Consider the following 24,030-nt stretch of genomic DNA (forward strand, 5'->3'; position numbering starts at 1 on the left):
TGTAGTGATCCATCTTATTATTTTTGTGATTATATACTCATTTATTTTTTTCTTCAGATCGGTATTAACTCTATACTACACACTAGGCCTTAGTGATTAACGTGCTTAAAGCAACAAAATTCAAGCTCATATAGAGTTTATAGTCTTGCTGGTGCAGTTGAAAAAATAAGAAAAATGATTGTTCAAATAATAATCCCTATTATGGTATATATAGTTGGGAAAGTGCAAGGTTTTTCCTAGACCTTATAAAGGGGCACTCAACCTAATTTGGGTAGTCAGGAAATATTTCCCTGAAGATGTTTAAGTTGCAACTTGCAGAATGAACAATAGATAACCAGGAAGGAAAGAGGAATAAAAGAATGTTCCAGGAAGAAGGCAGGTGAGAAGTTGCTGAGGCCTGATAGAGTATGCTGCAGATATTCTTTCATTTCATGTTATAGGTTTCTACTGTCATCCAGGTAAGATGAGAACTGAAAAGAGGTCAAGAAATCAGGTCACTGGTGAGTTTAGTAAAAGCAAACATTTGGACTAGTGAGGGTAGAGAGGTTAAATGGGAGATAAGGAAATAGAAACAGTATTATTTTATTATGGGTTAGAGACATGATTTATCACTCTTTTTCCTCTGCTTATGGCTTACATTTCTACTCCTGACTTTACATATTCCGTGCAGGTCTTACTCCAACTTCCCAGCAGCTAATGGATTTGCCTCATTGCTTATTGTAGTATTGCTTTACAGCACAGTGGGGAAGAGCTTAGACTCTTGAATCAAAGTGGACTAGATTTCAACCCTGCCTCCAGAGCTTGCTGGCTGCTTGACCATGGGTACTGTATGGTCAGCTTCCACAAGAATAAGGACATTAATGGTGCCTCCCTCATGGCATTTTCACAAGTTCTGAATGAAATTGTGTGCAAGTCTGGCATAGAGTAATACCTCAACTGAAAGTAATAGGGTTTTTTCATATCTTGTCTCTTGTGAATAATGCTGCATTGAACATTACAGTGCAGTCATCTCTTCAACCTGCTTTAAATTCCTTTGGAAACATACCCAGAAGTGGCATTGCAGGGGTCATATGGTAAGTCTCATTTTAGTTTTCTTATGACCATCCATACTGATTTCCAAAAATTGCTGTACTAGTTTACAATACTACCAACTAAAAATAAAATTAAACTTAATAAAAAGATTGATTTACTTATTTAAAGGGCAGATTTACAGAGTGAGACAGAGCAAGACAGAGAGATCTTCCTTCCATTGGTTCACTCCCCAAATGGTTGCAGTGGCCAGGGCTGGGCCAGGCCAAAGCCAGAAGCCAGGAGCTTCATCCAGTCTCCCACATTGGTGCAGGGGACCAAGTACTTGAGTCATCTTCTGCTGCTTTTTCATGCGTATTAGAAAGGAGCTGGATCAAAAGTGAGCAGCCAGGACGTGAACTGGTGCCCATATGGAATGCCAGTGTTGCATGCAGCAACTTAACCCGCTAAGCCACAATACCAGCCCCTAAAATAAAACTTTGCAAAAGGCCATCTTGTTATTATTCCACTTCCACTAGTTAAACTTCATTTAAAAGTCTTCATAAAATGAGTATAGTGATAATTTATTTTAAAATATAGTAAAATGTTTGTGGCAATGAGAAGCAGATTTTTAGATACAGGTTTTGAGTGTGTATGTGAACCCAAGGTTCTTACTGCTGTGGTTCTTACCAAGTGTGTTTATAAGAGCCACTGTAATGATCTATTTGGCATTCTGTCCTTGCTCCTACATTGCCACTGGCTTACATATAACTTTGGGGCCAGTATTCTCCATAGGGATGGGGAATATGAAACTTAATGGGTCAGTAGCCCAGTCAGTGACTCAACTGTAAGGACTTGGCTCATTTTATACTGCACTGCTAATGACTGGGCACTTACCTTACTCTGTATGGATGCTGAATATGACTAAGCTCTTGTTCTGTTGTCTAGAGCTATTCATTTTCCTTGATTCCAGAGATGGGATTCTTTCTAAGACTGGATCTTTTCTCTTGTCTTCAGTTAGCCCTGACTCTGACTGCTTCCTTTCCTGAAACTCCACTAACTGTGTCTTTCCAGACTGCATCCTGAGAGAATGCACCAAGCTGCTAGGATGCATGTCTGGTGCTAAGCTTTCATTTTGTTGACTACTTACTGCCTAGATATCTTACCGTTTTCAAGGGTTTTAACTCTGCAGATCACCTCACCTTTTTTTGTAACACTGTTTGCGATATCCAGTCTGTTCTGTTGCCAATCAAGCATGAGCTTTGATATTCTTGTCCTTCTGTCACCTTCCACATCATTAGTTGTGGAACTGTTTAAAGCAGTTCTGTTCTGAGGCACATACGCCTTTGAAAGTTGTAGTTGTTTAAAGTACTAAAGAGCAGACACAATTAATTTTAATTGAACCCAATGCTTTGTTCGTTTTATATTATTTATGGAGTTTATTTAACCTAACATATTACAAGTTACCATTTTGGTGCCAGTGTTGTGGTATAGCAGATTAATCTTCCACATGTGATGCTTGCATCCCTTATCAGAGTGCTGGTTTAAGTCTTGGCTTCTCTGCTTCTAGCCCAGCTTTTGTTTTTAATGAATTTTTTTTAAAGATTTACATTATTTATTTGAAAGAGTTACAGAGAGAGGTAGAGAGAGAGAGAAAGAGAGAGAGGTCTTCCATCTGCTGGTTTACTCCCCAAACGGCTGAAACAGGCAGAGCTGAACCAATCAAAAGCCAGGAGCTAGGAGCTTCCTCTGGGTCTCTCAAGGACTTGGGCCATCCTCTGCTGCTATCTCAGGTGCATTAGCAGCTAGTTGAATTGGAAGTAGAGCAGCTGAGATTCAAACCAGTGCCTATATGGGATGCTGGTGCTGCAGACCACAGCTTTAACTCACTGCGCCACAGCACCAGCCCCCAGTCCAGCTTTTTGCTAATGAATCTGGGAAGGCAGCAGAGGATGGCCAAGTACTTATGCTTCTGCTACCCGTGTAAGAGAATCAAATAACTTTTCTGGCTCCTGGCTTTGGCATGGCCCAGATTTGGCTATTGTGCCCATTTGGGGAGTGAACCAGTACATGTAAAATTGGAAGATCTCTCTCTGCCTTTAGAATAAATAAATCTTTTTAAAATCACCATTTTTATATGTAATGAACATGAAAATTAAGATATTTTGCTTTTTTCATGCTAAGATGTTGCAATCTGGTGTATGTTTTACACTTTCTGCCATCTTTTTAGAACTAGATTGTAGTTCACATTTCAAGTGCAATTCTAGAGATGGATGGGACCATCTGTCTTTCTAGGCTGAGGAGACGGAAAGCTCTTCTCTGGTGCACGCACTGGATTTCATCCTGGCATATCTCTGTGTGTTTCTTGCATTATTTACAACTCTAATGATTTTGTTCCTAGCCAGTAGAGTGTTACAAAAGATGTATCTGCAAGCAATCAATAAACTCTTTCATTCTTTGATTCATTTATTAGCCAAATATTTATTGGAAGTGTTCTGTGTTCCTGGCACTTTTCCAGCTTCTTGGGATAAACCTGTAAACATTTTTTACCCCTGTGGTGTTTACATTATAACAGGAAGGGGCAGAAAATAAGTCCTACAAAAAATAAATACATAAGTGTCAGGAGGTGACAGTTCTATGTAAAATAGGAGAGTTAGAGTAGCCCAAGAAGGCTGGGAGTGTGGAGTAGGTATCAGCTTTCAATGGAATGGTGAGATGAGGCTAGATCTTTGAGAAGATACAAAGTGTGTGGTGAGGTCAGAGAGGTAACTAAAATGAAGTACAGGATCCTGAGCTAGGTGCTCTCTGATCAGCTCAGCTCCAGCTGTTGTGGCCATTTGAGGAGTGAACCAGCATATGGAAGATTCTCTCTCTCTCTCTCTCTCTCTCTCTCTCTCTCTCTCCCCCTCTCCCCCTCCCTCCCTCCCTCCCTCCCTCTCTCTCTTCTTTCTCTCTCTCCTTCTGCCTTTCAAAGAAATAAAATAAATCTTAAAAAAAAGGATTATGTGACAGCATAAAGGACTAAGTTTGCAAAGGGAGGAAAGGGACTATACCCCAAAGGAGCTGAATGCTTAGCTATCCTGTCTGGACAGGAACTGGGGAGCACATGTGGGACTGGATTCTGAGGGTGCTTTATTAAAGACACGGGAACATAAGAATGGGTGAAGGAGAGTTTAATTATCTTGGGGGTATTGTCCCAGATTATAGAATTTAGACCCCAGGAGATGGTGAGAAATTATAATTAGAGTGGGTCCTGGAACCCAATGAAGATTGCATTTCAGAGGAAGTGACAACGCTATACAATTTATTTACTTGAGGAGAGAGATTGAAAGCATGAGAGAGAGAGAGGGACATAAGGAGAGAGAGAGAGATCTTCACTTACCAAATGCTAGTGCTGGACAGGAGCCAAAGTTGGGAGGGAATGCAACCCAGGTCTCCCATGTGGGTGGCAGGAATCCAGTTATTTGAGCCATCATCACTGTCTCCCAGGGTCTCCACTGGCAGGGAATTGAAGCTGGGGATTGAACCTAAATACTCAGATGTGGGATTTAGATGTCTTAACCACTAGTGTAGCCACATCATTTATTAAGGCTATAAGGAAAGCAGTAATGGCAGAGTGCCAACATCATTAGGTATTTCAGTGGAGAGTCTCTTCAGCATGTCAGGGGTGATGATAGGAGAGATCATTATAGAAGGAGATTCATTGTCAGCAATGGGGATGATAGGGACCAAAGCAGTTGAGGCTGTGTTGTAGCACGTAACTTTCAGAAGCCAAGGAATGCAAATATTGTAAATAACAGCAATATCAGAGTAAAGCTAAAAGGGTATGATCCACAGAGAATTGCGAAGGCACTAAATAGCACAAAACATCATGAGAGGCAAAATAAATATGTAATATGTAGTCAACACAGAGAGTGCTCAACTTGTACCATCAGAAGAAATTAAGGATGGATGATTAGAGACTGAGTGTAATTTCTCAACAAAATATCAGTCATAATCACTGGCCATATGTGTGGGCCAGAGCCTGTGTTTGGACCTCAAACTCAGTGATTGAAGAAAATTCTAAGCAATACCAAAACAAGTAGTGGCAGCACTGGTTACCCAATCTTTCCCACAAGAGAGAAACCACCACATTCTGTTGTAACTGCTTGGAGGAGAAAGGAATGCACAAACATATTGAGGATTGTTAGACATGGGATCTGATACCATACCATATTGATACCCAGAGACCTGAAGTGTCACATATACCCCCTCCCTTTCTTCTCTCCTATGTGGACTGGAGTGCATATGGAGTCCAGTCAATAAATGGAGTCCTGGCCAAGTTCCAGGTTTAAGTGGGTCTTCAAACCCATTTTGTCATCATTTCCCCAGTTTCTTTTTTTTTTTTAAAGATTTATTTCATTTATTTGAAAGACAGAGAGAGGTAGAGACAGAGAGAGGTCTTCCATCTGCTGGTTCATTCCCCAGATGGCTGCAATGGCAGGAGCTGTGCCGATCTGAAGCCAGGAGCCAGGAGCTTCTTCTAGGTCTCCCATGTGGGTGCAGTGGCCCAAGGACTTGGGCCATCCTTCATTGCTTTCCCAGGCCATAGCAGAGAGCTGGATCAGAAGAGGGGCAGCCAGGACTAGAACCGGTGCCCGTATGGGATGCTGGTGCTTCAGGCCAGGGCTTTAACCTGCTGTGCCACAATATTATTTGACAACAAGAGAAAGAGAGGGAAAGAGTTCCCACTTGCTCTTTCACTCTCCAAATCCCTGCAATGACTAAAGGTAGACCAGGCAAAGCAGGTAACCTAACTGGCCTATTAACTGCCAGGTTAAATGTCTGCTCCCACACTGGAATATGAGCTATCATAGTGAGGAAGGCCAGGTGGAAAACTTTGAAGTGCATCCTTACTCCTTCCCCTACCCCTTCCAAAAGTAGTGTATCAAAAGCAATATAACATCCCAGGTAAGAAGGGCAGTGGAAATTAATACTATCTTGATTATTCCAAATTGTGCAGGAGTAGTGCTCCCAGTTATGTTTCCCTTTAATTCTCTGTGTGGACTCTGAATAAATTAGATGGACCCTGCAGGATGATAGCACACTGGCATAAACTTAACCAAGCTGGGTGCTCATCATAGCCAGTGTGCCACATACGATGTCTGCACTAAAGCAGATTACACATCCACAGTTGCTTTTCATGCAGCTATTGATCTGGCAAATTCACATTCCTCTCACTCTCAGAAAAAGAACCAGAAACAGTTCTTATTCGTGAAAAGGATAAGGGTATACATTTAACAGTTTAGCACAGGGTTATAATTCTCCCATTCTCTTTCTTTTTTTTTTTTTTTTTTTTCAGACCTATTGTCATGTTTAATCCCAGTGAGAGTCAAGTTGGGCATTGATAGTTTCTTTTTTTTTTTTTTTTAACAGAAGATCAGTTTAGTGTACATTAAGTAAAGATTTCAATCGTTTGCACCCCCATAGAAACACAAAGTGAAATATACTGTTTGAGTACTCGTTATAGCATTAAGCCTCAGTGTACAGCACATTAAGGACAGAGATCCTACATGAGGAGTAAGTGCACAGTGACTCCTGTTGTTGACTTTACCAATTGACACTCCTGTTTATGGCATCAGTAATCTCCCTATGCACCAGTCATGAGTTTCCAAGGCTATGGAAGCCCCTTGAGTTCTCCGACTCTTATCTTGTTTAGACAAGGTCATAGTCAAAGTGGAGGTTCTCTCCTCCCTTCAGAGAAAGGCACCTCCCTCTTTGAAGACCTGTTCTTTCCACTGGGATCTCACTCACAGAGATCTTTTTGCCAGAGTGTCTTGGCTTTCCATGCCTGAAATACTCTCATGGGCTTTTCAGCCAGATCCGAGTGCCTTTAGGGCTGATTCTGAGGCCAGAGTGCTATTTAGGACATCCGCCATTCTATGAGTCTGCTGAGTATCTCACTTCCCATGTTGGATCACTCTCCCCTTTATTTATTCTATCGGTTAGTGTTAGCAGGTACTAGACTTGTTTATGTGCTCCCTTTGACTCTTAGTCCTTTCATTATGATCAATTGTGAACTGAAATTGATCACTTGGAATAGTGAGATGGCATTGGCACATGCCACCTTGATGGGATTGAATTGGAATCCCCTAGTATGTTTCCAACTCTACCAATTGGGGCAAGTCAGCCATATGAGTATCATTTGAAAAGACTTGAACTGCCATATCAATAACATCAAATTAATGGAGTAGCTAAGCAAGAAGAATATATTACATTGGAAGCCTAAAGAAGACACATGTAATTGAGAGAGCAGGAGAGAAACCTTATGAGGGTTGAAGGACTTGCTATACCAGAAAAATTGCTAAAAGTATAGTGTTCAGCAGCATGCCAGGGCATCTATGCAAAATAAAGGGTAAATTATTTCATCTTGTGTCTCTCAACACAAAAAAGAAAGTACAGTTCCTGGTAGACATTTTTAGATTCTGAAACACATTTCACACATGAGAATACTGCTTAATCCCACATATCGAGGGATCATGTGAAAAGTTTCTGCTTTAAACAAGACCTAAAAATAGGAAAGGGTTGGGACAGGCATTGGTGCAATAGTTAAGGTGCTACTTGGGACACCCACATCCTATATTGTGTCTGGGTCTAAGTCCCAGCTCCCCTCCTAATTCTAACTTCCTACCAATGCATATCCTAGGAAGCAGCAAGTGCTCGCTCAAATAGCTGGGTCCCTGCCACCCAATTTGGAGACCCGCATTGAGTCTCAGCCTTGGCTGTTGCAAGCATTTGGGGAGAGGGCTGGCAGATGGACAATATCTCTCTCTCTCTCTCTCTCTCTCTCTGTGTCTCCCAAATAAATAAGTAAATAAATATTTAAGAAAAGAAATGGGACTGGTGTCTGTAGCAGATTTAAGGCCACAGTGTGAGCAGTCCTGTTCTGAGGCAATACCTCTTGGCAAACTCTATGGTATTTATGTCATTGCTGTGTTATATTTATGGAAAGTCTCAGTGGGAGAATGACAACCTAGATTCTAGGAATCCAGAAGCAAGGCTGTTTCATTTTCATTGGAGAGTTTTGAAGAACAAACTTCTGGCTCTGGGCCCTGACAGAGGAAGTACCTGACCAATATGGCACCAAGGCATCCAGAACTTCCTATTGTGATCTTGATTTCATCAGGCACAGAAGTCCCCAAGACAGGGAAAGAGGGCAGCAACAACCCATCCTAGGATGGAAGTATTTCACTGACCATGAGTAGGCTCAGAGAACACAAGTAAGCTTGATGAGCAGGTAGTATTTCCCCCATGTTACCCACCAATATTGTACCTACACATTCTCAACAGTGTACATGTGTAAGCTGATGGAGCAGAAAAATATCTGACCTTGGTTCACAAATGGGTTCATTTGGTATGGGGGTGTAAGTCAAATATGGATGGTGACTGCATTGCCGTCTCACCTGAATGGCCTTGATGGTGGCAAGGGAGAACCCTCCCAGTCAGCAGAGCTTTGGATGTGCACTTGGTCTCATCCACTTTGTGTGGACTGGGAAGTGACCTAGGGTTAGACTATGTGCAGACTCACTGTGAGGTTGAATAGCTTGGTTAACTCTTCAGAGGCCTGGAAGAAGATTAGAAGATTGACTACAAGAGTTTAGGATAGTGGTATCTGAATGGTTATGTGGGGAGGAGCACAAACTGTAAAGTTCCTTTTAATTAGATATTAATCTAATATGCATTAAATAGCATTTATTTTGGAAGAACCACAAAATAACCAAGTAGACAAAATTACCTGAAGGCTTTTCAATAACCAGTCTATGTCGTTGGTAACTCCAGTATGCAAATGAGTGATAAAACAGAGATAGAGCCTAAAAAAGGACTCAACAATTTGATTACAACTTATCAAGGCTAATCTAAATTTCTGGCACAAAATATCCAACCTGCTAGCAACTTAGAACAATGCTGGAATGCACCTGTCAGAGAGATAGATATTGTCCTGTATAGATTGGCCCTATTATCTGAAGAGAGCAACCATCACTTGGCAGCTTCAGTTTATACCTTGAGTTCTGTCTATACTATTCTATGTCCCCAATAGGAAAAATACAAAAGTCCAGCAGCTAAGGAGTAGAAAGAGGAGTGGTGCTGCTTTTAATCCTTCCCACTGATTTACTTAGGAAATTGCGCTTTCTGTGCCTAGAACTCTTGGATCTGCAGAATGAGAATCTCATTACCCCAGAGAGGGACATTTTCACCCGGGGATACATAAATATTCCATTGAGCTATAAGCTGTGACTAGTACATGGGTTTTTGTAGGGAACATCAGTCAAAGTGAAGTCACACCCCCTGTAGGGATAATTGACCCCAGTTTTTGTAAGGATGAAGAACTGCAGTTACAAAATGGAGAAAGGCAAGAGTAAGTTTGGCACCTAGAGAGGCACTTGACCAATTGTGATAGTAAATAAGCAATGTGGCAACCTCTCCCCTCAGAGGGGAATAATGATGAGGGTCTCAGGCTCTCCAAGGATGGTGATTCAAGTCAGCAGTTAGGCAATTGAGACTGGCAGAAGTGCCAAAGGTGAGGGGAATCTGGAATAGATAATAGAGGAGGGAGACTGAGTATGACTTGCCAATCAAAGGCTAGCAGTAGAATAATCTTCCTGTTTTAAGTTCCTCTCCATAAGATAGGCTACCAGATTCTGGAGATGCTGCTCTTTACATACAAATGAGAAGATTGAGACAACACAAGGGACGAACAATTTTGGACATTCTGATAGGCCACCAAGATCTCTCTTTGCCCAGCCTGTGCAAATGCTGTTGACAAATATTTGCCTTTAGTTCTTAGGAATTACTTCAGCTTTTATGAACTTTCTCACTGTCGCTCCCCCTCTTCGTGGAGGAACGACACTAAGCCCTGCCTAGGCTTCATATCCGAGTCACGGCACCATTATGTCGCTCCCCGTCTTCGTGGAGGAACGACACAGGACCCTGCGCTGTTCTTTCGTCTGCTCGGCCCTCCCCGGGTTTGCTGCTGGTTCTTCCCGGGTTGGCTACTATCCCTTCCACCTCCGTGGAAGGGCAGTTCCCCCTGGCCACATTCCCCACTTCCGCAGGGGAGCGGCACACCGCCGGCCGGCTCTTCTCGGGGGCTGCACAGGTGTTCCCCTTAGATGTTCCCCTTAGATGTTCCCGGTGCATGCCGTCTCTCTCCTCCTTTATAGTCCTCCTCCGCCAATCCTAACTCGGCTGCCCACACGCCGAGTATGCTGCTCTCCTCCAATCAGGAGCAAGTCCTACAGTTTATTGATTGAACTGGAGGCAGCTGTGCGGAAGCTGTTTACTTCTCTCCCAGCGCCATATTGTGGGAGAGCAGATGCATAGAATAAGTCTTAATTCCAGTAACTCAGTCCAGTCCGGGCTGCTCCCCACACTCACCCATTCTCACATCCTTGTGAGGGGTACCTCAAACTATGGTACCACGGGCTGACCATTTTGACCCAACGTAGGACAACTCTTGTGGGTTATTTTATCTCTTGAGCTTCTCAAAGGAATTTCTCATAAGATGGATAAAGCTATTGATAGGAGTGCATCAAGGCTCAACTCCTTCTGTCCAATCCCATTTCCTTTCCCTCTCTTCTCCAAGTATTGATGTCAGAGACACTTCCCATTAAGCATTCTGCACACCGAACACCATCTCAGAGATGGCTTCCTGAAGGACACAACCTAAATCATTTTAGGACCTTGGAAATGCTGGGTAGCTTCTCTGTACCTCAATTTCCTTATCTGATAATGATAAAACATCTTTCAAAAGGTTGTTAGGAGAAATTGTGTGACAGTCCTTTGGCAGTACCTGATATATGATGATCAATCCATCCTGAATTGACAAATAGGATTTTTTAAACATAAAGTAAGAAAAAAAGAGATGAGAATATTTTAATAGTGAAAATATTTTAATAATCATTTGTTCATATATTGTTTCCTGCAATAATATCTATTTGTTTTCAGATATTTCCTGTGCCCTCAGGAATAGTTTATTTGCCTCTCTTGTTTCTACTCTCAGTAGTCCTATCTTTATAGATATTTGGAATAACTGATTTCTTTTACATATTAATCCCTGTGAAATGAATGTGCTGTAACTATTATTTTGATTACTTTAGTATATATACATCAACAGAGGTTCTATGAAGTAAAGAAAGTGTTTTCACTCATGAAATACCAATGCTGTGAACAATATAGGTATTAAAGAATAATATGATACTAACTTCTTTTTTAGCTTTAAAGAAGCAATCTTTAGAATTCTTTATTTCACCAATTCAGTTAACAATTTGGATACACATTATGTTCCTGGTCCCATGCCAGGAACGAGGGATATAAATATGTACCAAAATTTCTTACTTTTTAGAAATTTGTAGGTAACTATTTTTTGTTTACTAATATCCTGGTCATTCCTACTATTATGGTAATTGAGGAGTTAAAGAACTGAAAAAGGAATCTTTTAAATAGTAATATAGTAGAAGCACTCACTTTATGGCAGACCCTATGCTAATTGCTCTATTAATATTCAATGTGAGCCAACCTGTGCTAGGCACAGAGTGAACAACAGCACAGCACAGCACAGCAGTTGATAACTTGGGCATGCTGCCTGTTCTTACTGCACTGTTCTTACTGCCCAGTTGGGAAGACAAACAGCTAAACATACAGTTATAATACAGAATAAATAATATATATGGAAATAAAATGATATAGAAGGGAGGCCCAAACTACTTTTGTTGGGTCAAAATCTTCCAGAAAATGTGATCTCAAATCCGAGACGTGAAACATAAACAGGTATTGGCTGAGTTAAGAGAGTGAAGGTTTTGGAGAAGACACAACATGCACAAAGAGGAGCTGGAAAGCAGTGTATTGAGTGGGGAGTAGTGATAAAGGATTCCAGAGAAGTAAGCAGAGGGTCAGTCAATCATGAAAGACCCTGTATACCTCTGACATGGTACCCATGAAACTACCCTTTACTTCTCTTGAGAACAATGGAAAGCTGAAACCAGGTTTTCAGTAGAGAGAGAGATGACGAGGACATTTGTATATGAAAAGCTTCATGCTAGCTGCATCATAGGCTACAGAGGAGCAAGAACAGAAACAGTGAGGAGGCTGAAAAACCATCCATGTGTTAGAGGTTCTTAGTCTGGATGAGGGGAGCTTTGGGAAAAGTGAGAAGTGTATGGCCTCAGTACATGCTAGTAAACCAATATTAATGCTTGGGGAGTGGTCGAGGCAGTACTGAGGCAAAGGAAGAACAGGATGCTGAACTCAATCTTGCCAAGTGTGGGTTTGCAGAAGAATGACCACCCGGGAGATGGGTAGGTGCTGAAATTTCCTGTGAGCCCAGCTCAAAGGACTGTGTGCTCTAGCACAGCCTGTTTCTGTCAGAGAGAAGGAACATCTTTACTCAGTCACACAAAGGTGCCAGATGGTCTATTGCTGGCCTTAGGGGAAGGCCACAACATAATGCTGGTTTGGAAAACTGGAATACTGGTAGCACCATTCACTGAGACTGTGTTGGGGAAGAAAGTAGTGAGTGCAGTCTGCACTTAAATCCCATTAACAAGCCTATTTTATAAAAGAAATTGAGTATTAGAAAGGTAAGGGTTTTCTTTTTTCTATTTTAAAATTTTATTATTTATTTGAAAGGCAGAGTTACAAAGAGAAAGGGAGAGATAGAGATAGAGAGAGATAGAGAGAGAGAGAGATTATTTATTCACTGGTTCACTCCCCAAATGGCCACAACTACTGGGCTGGGCCAGGTTGAAGCTGGGAGCCAGGAGTGTCATGCAGGTCTCCCCCGTGGGTGCAGGGCACAAGTCCTTGGACCATCTTCCACTGCTTTCTCAGGTGCATTAGCAAGGAGCTGGATCCCAAGTGCAGCACCCTGGACTTGAACTGGTGCCCATGTGAAATACAGGCCTTGCAGGTGGCAACTTAACCTGTTATGCCACCATGCTGGCCCATATATATTTTAAATTGGGCAAATGATTTTCTCCAGGACACATAATAAATGGTGAGAGTGGAATTTGGATCTTGATATAGTACTTCTTATATATTCTTCTCATTCTTTATTTTTACTAAAAAATAGGAAAGACAAAAACCACAATAACATGTAATGGGGACCATGCCATTATAAAAATATATGTGATTTCATTTGGGAAATGAAAATATGAGTAATTATATAATTATTTGTATGCTTAACTTTTGAATATTTAGAAACTGATAATTTTCAGGAATGTCTTTCAGCTTTCTTTTCATTGTTTTTACCTTCATTCTCTGTTTTCTCTAATGCCTTTTCTTGTATCTGTCTTTAAAACTCCAGTGACAACCTCCAGAAGACTTCCTCCAGAAGATGATTCTAACCATCCTGTTGCAAATAAACATTCCTCTCATGAGCTCCCTGGGCATCTTGGACATATATCTTTCACTTGAATTGTCACACTGTCCTAATTGGTTTATTTTTAGTTTTATACTCTTAAAATCTGGTGCCTTGTCACCGTTCAGGAGATGGTGTTAGAATACTGCTAGAGAAAAACTTCTCAAACTTCACTTTTTTTTTTTTTTTTGACAGGCAGAGTGGACAGTGAGAGAGAGAGACAGAGAGAAAGGTCTTCCTTTGCCGTTGGTTCACCCTCCAATGGCCGCCGTGGCCAGCGCACCGCGCTGATCCGATAGCAGGAGCCAGGAGCCAGGTGCTTTTCCTGGTCTCCCATGGGGTGCAGGGCCCAAGCACTTGGGCCATCCTCCACTGCACTCCCTGGCCACAGCAGAGGGCTGGCCTGGAAGAGGGGCAACCGGGACAGAATCCGGCGCCCCGACCGGGACTAGAACCCGGTGTGCCGGCGCCGCTAGGCGGAGGATTAGCCTAGTGAGCCGCGGCGCCGGCCTCAAACTTCACTTCTAACAAACCTTCATTGATTTCCCCAGTTGTTTATCCCAGAAATGGATGAACATAAAAATGAGCCATGGATTTTTAAAACTAAAGATTTCCAGGGTCCACTTCAGACCTATAGAATCTGAGACAGGGCCAAGATATCTGGACTTTGACAATGGTACCTATATGACTCCCTAGTCAGCCCAACCATTTAGGAACCACCGCTCCTGCTCACCAATAGTCTGGTATACCTTTCTGTTAATGTGGGCTTATGGTTGTTATAGTTTATATTGTGTTCACATAATATATTTGTGAAATTATCATTAAAGATTTTGAAGTCATTATTCACACCTAAACCTCTGATACCACATCAGACACCAATAGGGTATTATGTTTGCTTGCCCATAATCACTGGTAGATATTTTTCTGTTTCACTCCTTGAAATTGTTAAATTACTTTAAGTCCTTTGATTTTAAGAGAGTTGCATGTGACACTTCAGGCACTAAAAAATTTGTTTAAACAGGCATATGAAGCAAGTTTTTTTCTCTACTTTTTGGTAAAACATATTTTATATGATCATATTACTACTTTAGAAAGTATGAAAAACATTGTTATCTTACCATTTGTTGTGCACTTTATAAATCTGGCCAACACAGAATCCATTTGAGCTCAGGCCAACAGAACTGTTTCACTGTTGCCTTGTTTGTGTGTTAACAACACTGCTAATATCAACATGGTTCTATTTGTTCTTACTGGAAAAGGTTTATAAATCATCTATTTTTTTTGGTGCTATTAAGAAATTGTTGGCATTTTTGAAAGGAATGTGTGTTTTTAGAACATAGTAATTATAACATAATCATAACATTATATTAATTATAACAGTAATTATAACATAATCATAATATAATTATAACATAATCATAACCAAATCATGTTTATGTTGACATTATACATTTATCTAAAGTATTAAGTACCAAATCTCTATTTTTTTCCACCAGGCATGTTTGAATTAAGTGAGAAACTTGACTTAACTTCATAAACTTTAGTGTGTTGACATTCACCACAGAAGTAGAGTATGTGATATATTTATAGGGCATGTTTAATGCTTTTTGTTCCCATTTCCTCTGTTAGTAAACTGAGAACCTGGACTTTCTTGATGCAATAAATGTCTATCAAGAATATAACATAAGGGTCAACATTGTGGTGCAGCAGGTTAAGCCACTTGCTTGTGATGGCCAGCATTCTATGTGCGAGCACTGATTTGAGTCTCAACTGCTTTGCTTCTAATCTAGCACTCTGCTGATGTGTGTAGGAAAAGCAGCATAATATGGCTCAAGTGCCTCGGCCCCTGCAACACACATGGGAGACCCAGATGGATTTCTACACTTCTGGCTTCAATCTGGCCCAGCCACAGCTGTTGGGGCCATTTGGCGACTGAACTAGTGGATGGAAGGTCTCTCTTTGCCTCTGTCTCTCCCTCTCTCTGTGTGTCACACTGACTTTCAAATAAATAAAATAATTTTTAAAATAATATAGTATAGTTTTCTAATGATTCTTCAACATGTGTTATCATTCTATATGGTCTTATTTTTTGATACTTTCAGTATTTTTGATCTAGGATTTATTACTTGTTCTTCCTCCTTTTGGTATGCTTCTACCTAGATCTGAGTTCTGTGAAACAGCTCATGATGATTTCAACATCCTGAGATTTTGCTAAGCATTTTTTTGTGAAGAAGTATCTGTAAAGAATGACATTTTTCCAAACAACCTCACAGGGTTCCCATAAACTGCTAGGATACTTCAGGAACAAGTTATTTCCGTCTTAGACATTTTTTTGAGACATTTATTGGGTGGGATGAGGCAGTGCACCTGTCCCTGCTGCATTACCCAGTCATGTCACAATTCTGACATCCAGCTGCCCGTAACACCAGTGGCCCTCGTTCCACTTATTCTCTCTACACCTGATATGATAATTTCTTCAAACATCCTATTTAGTCTTTCCCCTTGCTAGCTCTACTGAAATTCCTTCCATCATATTAAATCAAACCTGAATTTCTCACTCTATATTTGACACTCATCTATTAATAGGCTGCCTAAGGCTATCCCACTGTATCATTTGTTGTTGCCCAATGTGTGCTTTTGGTTCTTAGCCATTCTATTTTTCTTTAAGTTTCTGAACTTGTTCCCGCTTTCCATTCCCTTTGTCATTTCAAAGCATTTTATTCATCTTTATTCTGTGCTCTGTCAGCAGTTGTACTTCTCAGTAGCTAAGGGAGAGTTGACTTGAGAATATTTATTGGGCTCTAAAATGAGCAAGGTAGATCACATTCTGAGTTCACTAGAGGGAGCTCAATATTTAAAATAACATTCCTAGAAATGTAAGAAATCAAAAAGGTCTTTTTTACAAAGGTGAAAAATTATATGTTGCTGTTGCTGTTGTTTTTAATCTGAAGCTTTGTTTTCTAAGTTTTTTGGTAAGTAAAGATCACAGAATGATAAAGTCTAGTCTTAAAAGACTGTTTAATCTGAAACACCAATTTTAAGGAAATAAAACTTTACCATCACATTTCATATTATATTATGTTTTATATGGGTGTTGTCTCAAGCTATAAATGTTTCTGTCCCCTGAGATTTCATATGTTGAAACTTAATCAGCTGTTTCATGGTAATAGGAGGTGAGATTTTTGAAAGATAGTTAAGTCACAAGGACAGAGACCTCATTTATGGGGTTAGTGCCCTTATTACACACGGAGAGCTGCCTTGCCCCTTCTACCATGTAAGCACACAGTGAGAAGGCTGTGTAAGAAGTGGGTCCTCCCTGGATACCAAATCTTTTAGTGCCTTAATCTTGGACTTCCCAGTCTCCAGAACTGTAAGAAGCAAATTCTTGTTTCTTCTAAGTTACTCTATGATATTTTGTAAAATAGAAAATAACACCTTGTAATGAACTAAGACACCTTGTAATTGGTTTCTTAACATTTCATAACCTGTTTTCCTAAGTGCTCCTACATTTCGTTCCCAGTTAATGGGACACCCATCCAACCAGTGGTCTAAGCCAGTAATCTCAAAATCATCAAGACTTCACTCCTTTGCTGTACTCGACACTATCATCTCCCCTTCTAGACTGTAACCTCCTTGGGGTCTGGGATGGTGGTTGTTCACCATCCTTTCTCTTCTACCTGCAACAGTATTTGCATTATAGGGGCCAGCCAATAAATACTTGAATTAAGGAATGAGAATGATTCTTTTCTTCTCCCTATGTCTAAACTATTATCAAATACTTCAGATTTTGCCCCCTAGTTATTTAATCTGTCCTTGCTTCTCACCCCTGGTTTGTACAGCCCTTTACTATTTCTTATCCATACTATCAAAATCATCTCTGTGTCCAGTTTTGTCTTCCTTTCCCTCCTACCATTTCCTCAAGTGATTCATCTTGAACTAAACTGTCAATTCCACTACTTGTTAAATCTCTTTAATATTTTCCATCACCTACAAAATGGTCTTCCTTCCCCTTACTTAGCTTTGAGACCATGACCTTCCCTGTGGCCTGGCCTCCACCTGCTTTCCCAGGTTCAGCTTTGTGTCAGTTTCTCAGTCTGTCACTCATATTTTTAAATAACATCAAATTGTTTTTGGTTCTTCACATATTCCATAAGGTTTATTTATGTAACAGGTGATTTTACAGCCTAGCCTGGAAGAAAGTTCCAGGAAATGAAGACACATTGGAAAGATCTGAAAATGTTAGTAAGAGTTAGGGCAAAAGGAAGCAAGGTCTCAGAGAACAATATGGCCTCTTTGTGTTTCTATGTGACTCTTAGGTATAATCATTCAGACCTAGAAAATTTATTGGCTGAAATGTAAGCAAGATGCTACATGATATATCTTTCTAGTTAAGTTATGTGGCTGCCTAAAAGACCATTCATTCATTCATTCATTCATTCATCCAGTGAGTATTCATTGAGTTTCTGTTATGTTCCAAGTGCTATACCACACACTGAATGTATAGAGGCGAGCAAATGAAGATACATCCTGATTTCGTGGAATATAGACTATTACAACTCAATTACCCTTCAAAATCTCTTAGAACCAAAGATTTGGTTAGACTACATGAGAAACAACTAGGAGCTCCAAAGATGTATCTGTAGTCTGTATGTGAATCTTGTGCTAACTCAAAAAGGAACGAATAGCAATTCACTTACTTGGCTGGTATGGTGAAAATCCTTTCTTAATTCTGTCAATAATGCCATCATATGGATGAATTGTAAGAGATGTGTTTATTTAGGCATTATTATAATGATGAATGGACTATTTTGTCCTCAACTATGGAATCAGTCCAAGAAAAATCTTAAAATCTTCAGAAATTCATGTCAATATCATCACAAGAGTTCTTTTACTGATTGAATTGATATTTATTATACCCTTAAAGCAATAATTCAGCACTGTAAGAGGCTTAACACATCCTTAACAATCTTTCTTACCATCCAGAAACTCTGCTGGATACGTGTGTTTGAGATGATGCTATTTCAATGTTGAAAGGTTCTTAAAGGTAGACTGAGACACAAAAATTAGTGCTACAAATCCCTGGTTTTGATTTCTCAAGGAGCTCTTAGATAACTTTGAAGTCATCCATGTAAATAATACAGATATATAGTAGTTCCCCCTTTGCCTACTGTTTCATTTTCCATGGTGAACAATGGTTCAACAATATTAAAAGGAAAATTCCAAAAATAAACAATTAGCAACCTTCAAATTGCATGCTTTTCTGAGTATCATGATGAAATTGTGCTTTGTTTTTCCCCTCTCTGCTTGGGATATGAATCATCCATTTTTCCAGAGTACTCACACTGTATATGCTACTACCTGATAGTCATTTAATAGTCATCTGTGTTATCTATTTGATTGTTACAGTACTGCAGTGTTTGTGTTCAAGTAACTCCTATTTTACTTAATAATGGATCCAAAGCACAAGAGTGGTGGTGCTGACACCACCAGTGGTGGTGCTAACTACCAAAGAGATTCCATAAAGTGCTTCCTTGAAGTGAAAAAGTAAAAGTTCTTGACTTAATTCATAAAAAAATAAACCCAGTATGTTGAGATTGCTAAGAACTAGAGTAAGAATTAAATGTAGTAGTTTTTATATAGGGCTAAGTACCTGCTGTGGTTTCAGGTGTCCACTGGGGGCCTTAGAACATATCCCTGAAGATAAGGAGATTCCTACAGTTAGCATTCTCCTATGTGACTAGTTATTCACTATAGATTAGACACTTCCTAGCCGATTTATGCCAAGAGTATATTCAAATGATATATGTGTTTCATGCCTGGAAGTATTGTATTTGATCAACTTGTTATTTTAATTTCATATTTGCAACATCTGAAATAATTTTTTTAAGTTATTTGACAGATAGAGTTATAGACAGTGAGAGAGAGAGACAGAGGAAGGTCTTCCTTCCGTTGGTTCACTCCCCAAATGGCCTCTATGGCCGGCGCTGCGCCGATCCGAAGCCAGAAGCCAGGTGCTTCCTCCTGGTTTCCCACATGGGTGCAGGGGCCCAAGCACTTGGGCCATCCTCCACCACCCTCCCAGGCCACAGCAGAGAACTGGACTGGAAGAGGAGCAACTGGAACTAGAACCCAGTGCCCATATGGGCTGCCGGCGCCACAGGCAGAGAATTAACCAAGTGAGCCACGGTGCCAGCCCCTAAAATGAATCTTTACTATTCAGTGCTTCCTGAATTAGACATTTATTTAAATGTGTTTACTCTTTTTAAAAGATTTATTTATTTGAAATTCAAAGTTACAGAGACGGGGGGTGGGGGAGAGAGAGAGATCCTTCATCTACTAGTTCACTCCCCAAATGGCTGTAATGGTCAGGGCTGGGCCAGACCAAAGCCAGGAGCCAGGAGCTTCATCTGGATCTCACAAGTGGGTTCAGGGGTCTAAGGAGTTGGGCTCATCCTCCCCTGCTCTACCAGGTGCATTAGCAGGGAACTGGATGGGAAGTGGTGCAGCTGGCATTCAAACTGGCACCCATTTAGGATGCTGGCACCACAGTCAGTGGCTTTACCTGCTACTCCACAGCACTAGCCCCAAATATTTTGTATTCATCCAGTAAGTATGTTAAATCTCTTATGCTTGTGTCTGTTTCCTTCCTGTTCAAATTAAGCCTATCTGCTCACATTGCTAAATTAATAAATAAAATTATGGAGAGGTCAGCAGTTAGAGTGAGATATAAAGATGGGGAAGACTGAAATGTAGTCTATATGTGTTCTATGGTAGGCACCAGAGGAGAAACACAGGCAAGGAGACCAGATGATTATTTACTAGCTGTCAAAGAAAGAAAAGAGGTCTAGAAATGAGAATAAAACCCAGAGCCAAGTGTGTATAGGTATTGACAGTCATCTTAACCAAGGTAAGGGAGGCATAAGGCATCTAGTCACAACTACACAACTAGGATTGAATGGCATAAAAATCAATTAAAAATCATTGTACCTGATCATAGAGTAATCGAATTATTGGATGGAACAGAGAACTGGAATTACCCGAAAATCAATATTGAACCATTATCATACTACCAAAAAAAGCAACCTTTTTCAAGATATATGTCCACTTGAACCCAATAGAATGCATGGATTTTGATAAAGGTGTTCATTGTACTTGCTTTCCATATCAAAAACACTCATCAGGCCTAGATACCTTCCACTATAAACTACTAAAATGTTTCAGTATTTTCTTTGAATTTAAAGTTCTTTGAAATGGTATTTTCCTTATTCTTTTATGATTAGTTAAAATGAAGTAGTATCCATTTGATACACAAAAGTTTAAAAATATATAATACCACCGAGGTATACAGAGGAGTGGCAGAAACAGAGAATATCTATGTATAGAAACATAGGGAAAGGAGAGAACCCAGTGGAGGAAATGAAAAAGCAATGATCAAAGAATAGGAGAGAATTGCACAAATACAATCTGACTGAAAACAAGATTACAGCTATTAGAAGAGGTAGAAAGCTGTGAAGATGAGTGGTGCTTACCTCTGTTGACTACTGTAGGAGAAAGAAGAATGGTGATTTTTGACTATGAAGACATTGGTGACTATGGGAAAATTTAAAGAGATAGTAATGATTTATTGAATACCTTCTACATTATGGCCATTACTTTGGATAACTTCTGTATAACATCTAATTTAACCTTCATAGCAACAAACTAGGAAGTAGTTACTAATACTCTTCTTATTTCACACGAAAAATAACTTAAGCACCAAGATGTTGGGTTATTTACTCAGGCATATGACACAAATGGAGAATCTGTGATTTAACCTTCACAGTCTAACTCTCTAGAATCCAGGCTTTTAATAGAGGCTCATTTGAATTAGGTTGATTTTTTTTTTTTTTTTGACAGGCAGAGTGGACAGTGAGAGAGAGAGACAGAGAGAAAGGTCTTCCTTTGCCGTTGGTTCACCCTCCAATGGCCGCCGCGGCTGGCGCACTGCGGCCGGCGCACCGCGCTGATCCGATGGCAGGAGCCAGGAGCCAGGTGCTTTTCCTGGTCTCCCATGGGGTGCAGGGCCCAAGCACCTGGGCCATCCTCCACTGCACTCCCTGGCCACAGCAGAGAGCTGGCCTGGAAGAGGGGCAACCGGGACAGAATCCGGCGCCCCGACCGGGACTAGAACCCGGTGTGCCGGCACCGCAAGGCGGAGGATTAGCCTAGTGAGCCGCAGCGCCGGCCCAGGTTGATTTTTTAATTAGATGCTAAAGACCATGAGACAACATGAGAATGAGCTGGAGATATGAGTAGGGGATGGCACAGTGAATGAGGAGAGATTCTTATAACAGAAATAAGTGGACCTCAAAGAAGAGGATGGCTGAACAGGTACCCATGGAATGAGAATCTAGAAGTACAAGCAGAGAGCAACATACTTTCCTCCTTTAGGAATGAACGGACTGCCTTGATTGGGTTGGGAAGGAAACAAGATTCTTAAGGAAAGCAAATGATTCAATTAAGATTAGAAAAGGTGAAAATGATTAAAAATAAGAAAGAAATAAATGCTTCGGTCATTGTGGTCATTGTGATTAGGCTTGCAAAAAAAAAAAAAAAAAAAAAAAAAAAAAAAAAAAAAAAACCACAGGGGAAGTTAGATTAAGGAAAGGTAGAGCTGGTGAAGAGAAAGCAACAGTAGTCATGAAGAAAGGGCAGTAAGGGGTTTTGTTCCCCAGGACTGAGGCAACTGGTGCTCAAGGAGCCTAGATGAATATAGAAATATATTTAAATGAAGAATTAAATAGATAGAAAATTACTTTGTTTCGAGGGTCCAAATATAATGTTTTCACCATGGTGCAAGTGTTTAAATATCCCTAGCTAGGAAAATTAGCTTTAAAAAACTTTAAAAGTTGGGGCTGGCTTTGTGGTGTAGTGAGTAAAGCCTACCCCTGTGATGCCGGCACCCCATATGGGTGCCAGTTTGTGTCCCAGCTGCTCCACTTCTGATCCAGCTCCCTACTAATGCACATGGGATAGCAGTGGAAGATGGCCCAAGTCCTTGGACCCCTGCACCCACATGGGAGACCTGGATGAAGCTCCTGGCTCCTGGCTTTGGATTGACCCAGCTCTGGTTGTTGTGGCCATTTGGGGAGTGAACCAGCAGATGGAAAGTCTAAGTCTCTCTCTCTCTCTCTCTCTGTAATTCTGCCTTCCACATAAATGAACAAATTTTCAAAAAGAAAAAAAAAAAGCTTTAAAAATGATACTCAAAATCTCACTAAAATTTAAATATGAAAGATTAATATAATTTTAAAAACTGAGTGAAGAACATTTTAAGTATGGCAAAAACTTAGAATCTGTAAGAAAAAAATGAATTTACAATTAAATTAAATGTAAAACAATTTCAAAATAGCAATTATAAAAATAACTGTGAGTAGAGATAAACTCGGAATATTTTGGCAATTCTTATCATAAACATAATTTTTCTGATGTGGTAAGAGTTTCAATAACTTGGTAAAACATCGTTAGATAATAGAACAATAGTGAAAGAATATGTATTTGTATTTATAGAAAATTAAATAGAAATGACTTTTAAACATAATAAGGATGCTCAATCCCAGGAGGCAAATGTTAACTGAAACTAAAACCAGACCATATTTTTTATCAGATTAATAAAGACAGAGTATTTGGTAACTCACCATGTTGCCAAAGATATGAGAAAGCTAATACTTTCATTAATTAAATATACACTGTGACAACTTAAAATTACTATTACATGACACTTCTTGAACCAACAGCTTAACTTCTGGGAATTTTTCCCACAGGAATTTTTGCACATGTACCAAATGACATATGCAAATTTATTCCTTGAAGCATTATCTGTAATTGCACAATAATGTAAGCAATCTAAATGGCACCAGTACAAATTTTTAGTATAGGAGAAATAAATTAATAAATAAAAATAAAATATAATGGAATGCTATTTAACCACTAAAAAAAATGAGGTAGCTGTGTATAAGTACAACCTCCATGGGGAAAAGCAAGAGATGTATATTGTATTTCTAGTTGGATAAATATAGAAGGTTCAACAGGGATACATGTGTTTATTATGTTTATTTAGCATGTTCCTGGAAGAATTCTCTCTCTCTCTTTCTCTCTCTCTCTCTTTCTCTCTCTCTCTCTCTCTCTCTCTCTCTCACACACACACACACACACACACAAATTGACAAACTTCCTTGGTTATCTCAGAGTATCCAGGTGGCATGAGATGTGTTTAGCTTTAGGAGCTGTTTTGTGCCTTTTGCACTTTTGTCTAAGTCGTCCTGTAGTTGAGAGTCCCTGGTTCAAGAGAATTTTAATTTTCAAAAACAAAACTTGACCAGTCATAGGTCTCTGCAAATGGCCTAAAAAACAAACAAACAAACAAAAACTACATGAGCATGTTGGCTGAAGGATAGGTTTACAAGAGAGTCTTACATTTCAAATCAAGTTTTCTGTATTTTATTTTTCAGACAGTGAGGAACCAATGAAGAATATTGAGCAAGAGAGTGATATATTACTGGGTACTTTTTGGAAAATCCATCCAATATGCTAGTACAAGTTGATTAAAGAAGAGAAGTGTCAACAGGTAAAAAGGGCAGTTATGCGGC

At 40.0% G+C, this 24,030-nt stretch overlaps 1 long non-coding RNA gene across 1 annotated transcript in view; it reads left to right on the top strand.

Annotated features, from left to right (window-relative positions):
• The window catches only part of LOC138850492 (uncharacterized), a 76,558-nt gene that overhangs the window by 16,712 nt on the left and 35,816 nt on the right, over positions 1–24,030 (top strand). The window contains exons 1-2 of the long non-coding RNA XR_011390303.1: positions 1–21,272; positions 21,632–24,008. The exon at positions 1–21,272 is cut by the window's left edge and continues 16,712 nt beyond it. This is a non-coding gene — a long non-coding RNA (uncharacterized lncRNA). The remainder of the gene's footprint in view (positions 21,273–21,631; positions 24,009–24,030) is intronic.

The sequence above is a fragment of the Oryctolagus cuniculus genome, chromosome 1, assembly GCF_964237555.1.
Source record: "Oryctolagus cuniculus chromosome 1, mOryCun1.1, whole genome shotgun sequence".
NCBI classification, from domain to species: Eukaryota; Metazoa; Chordata; class Mammalia; order Lagomorpha; family Leporidae; genus Oryctolagus; species Oryctolagus cuniculus.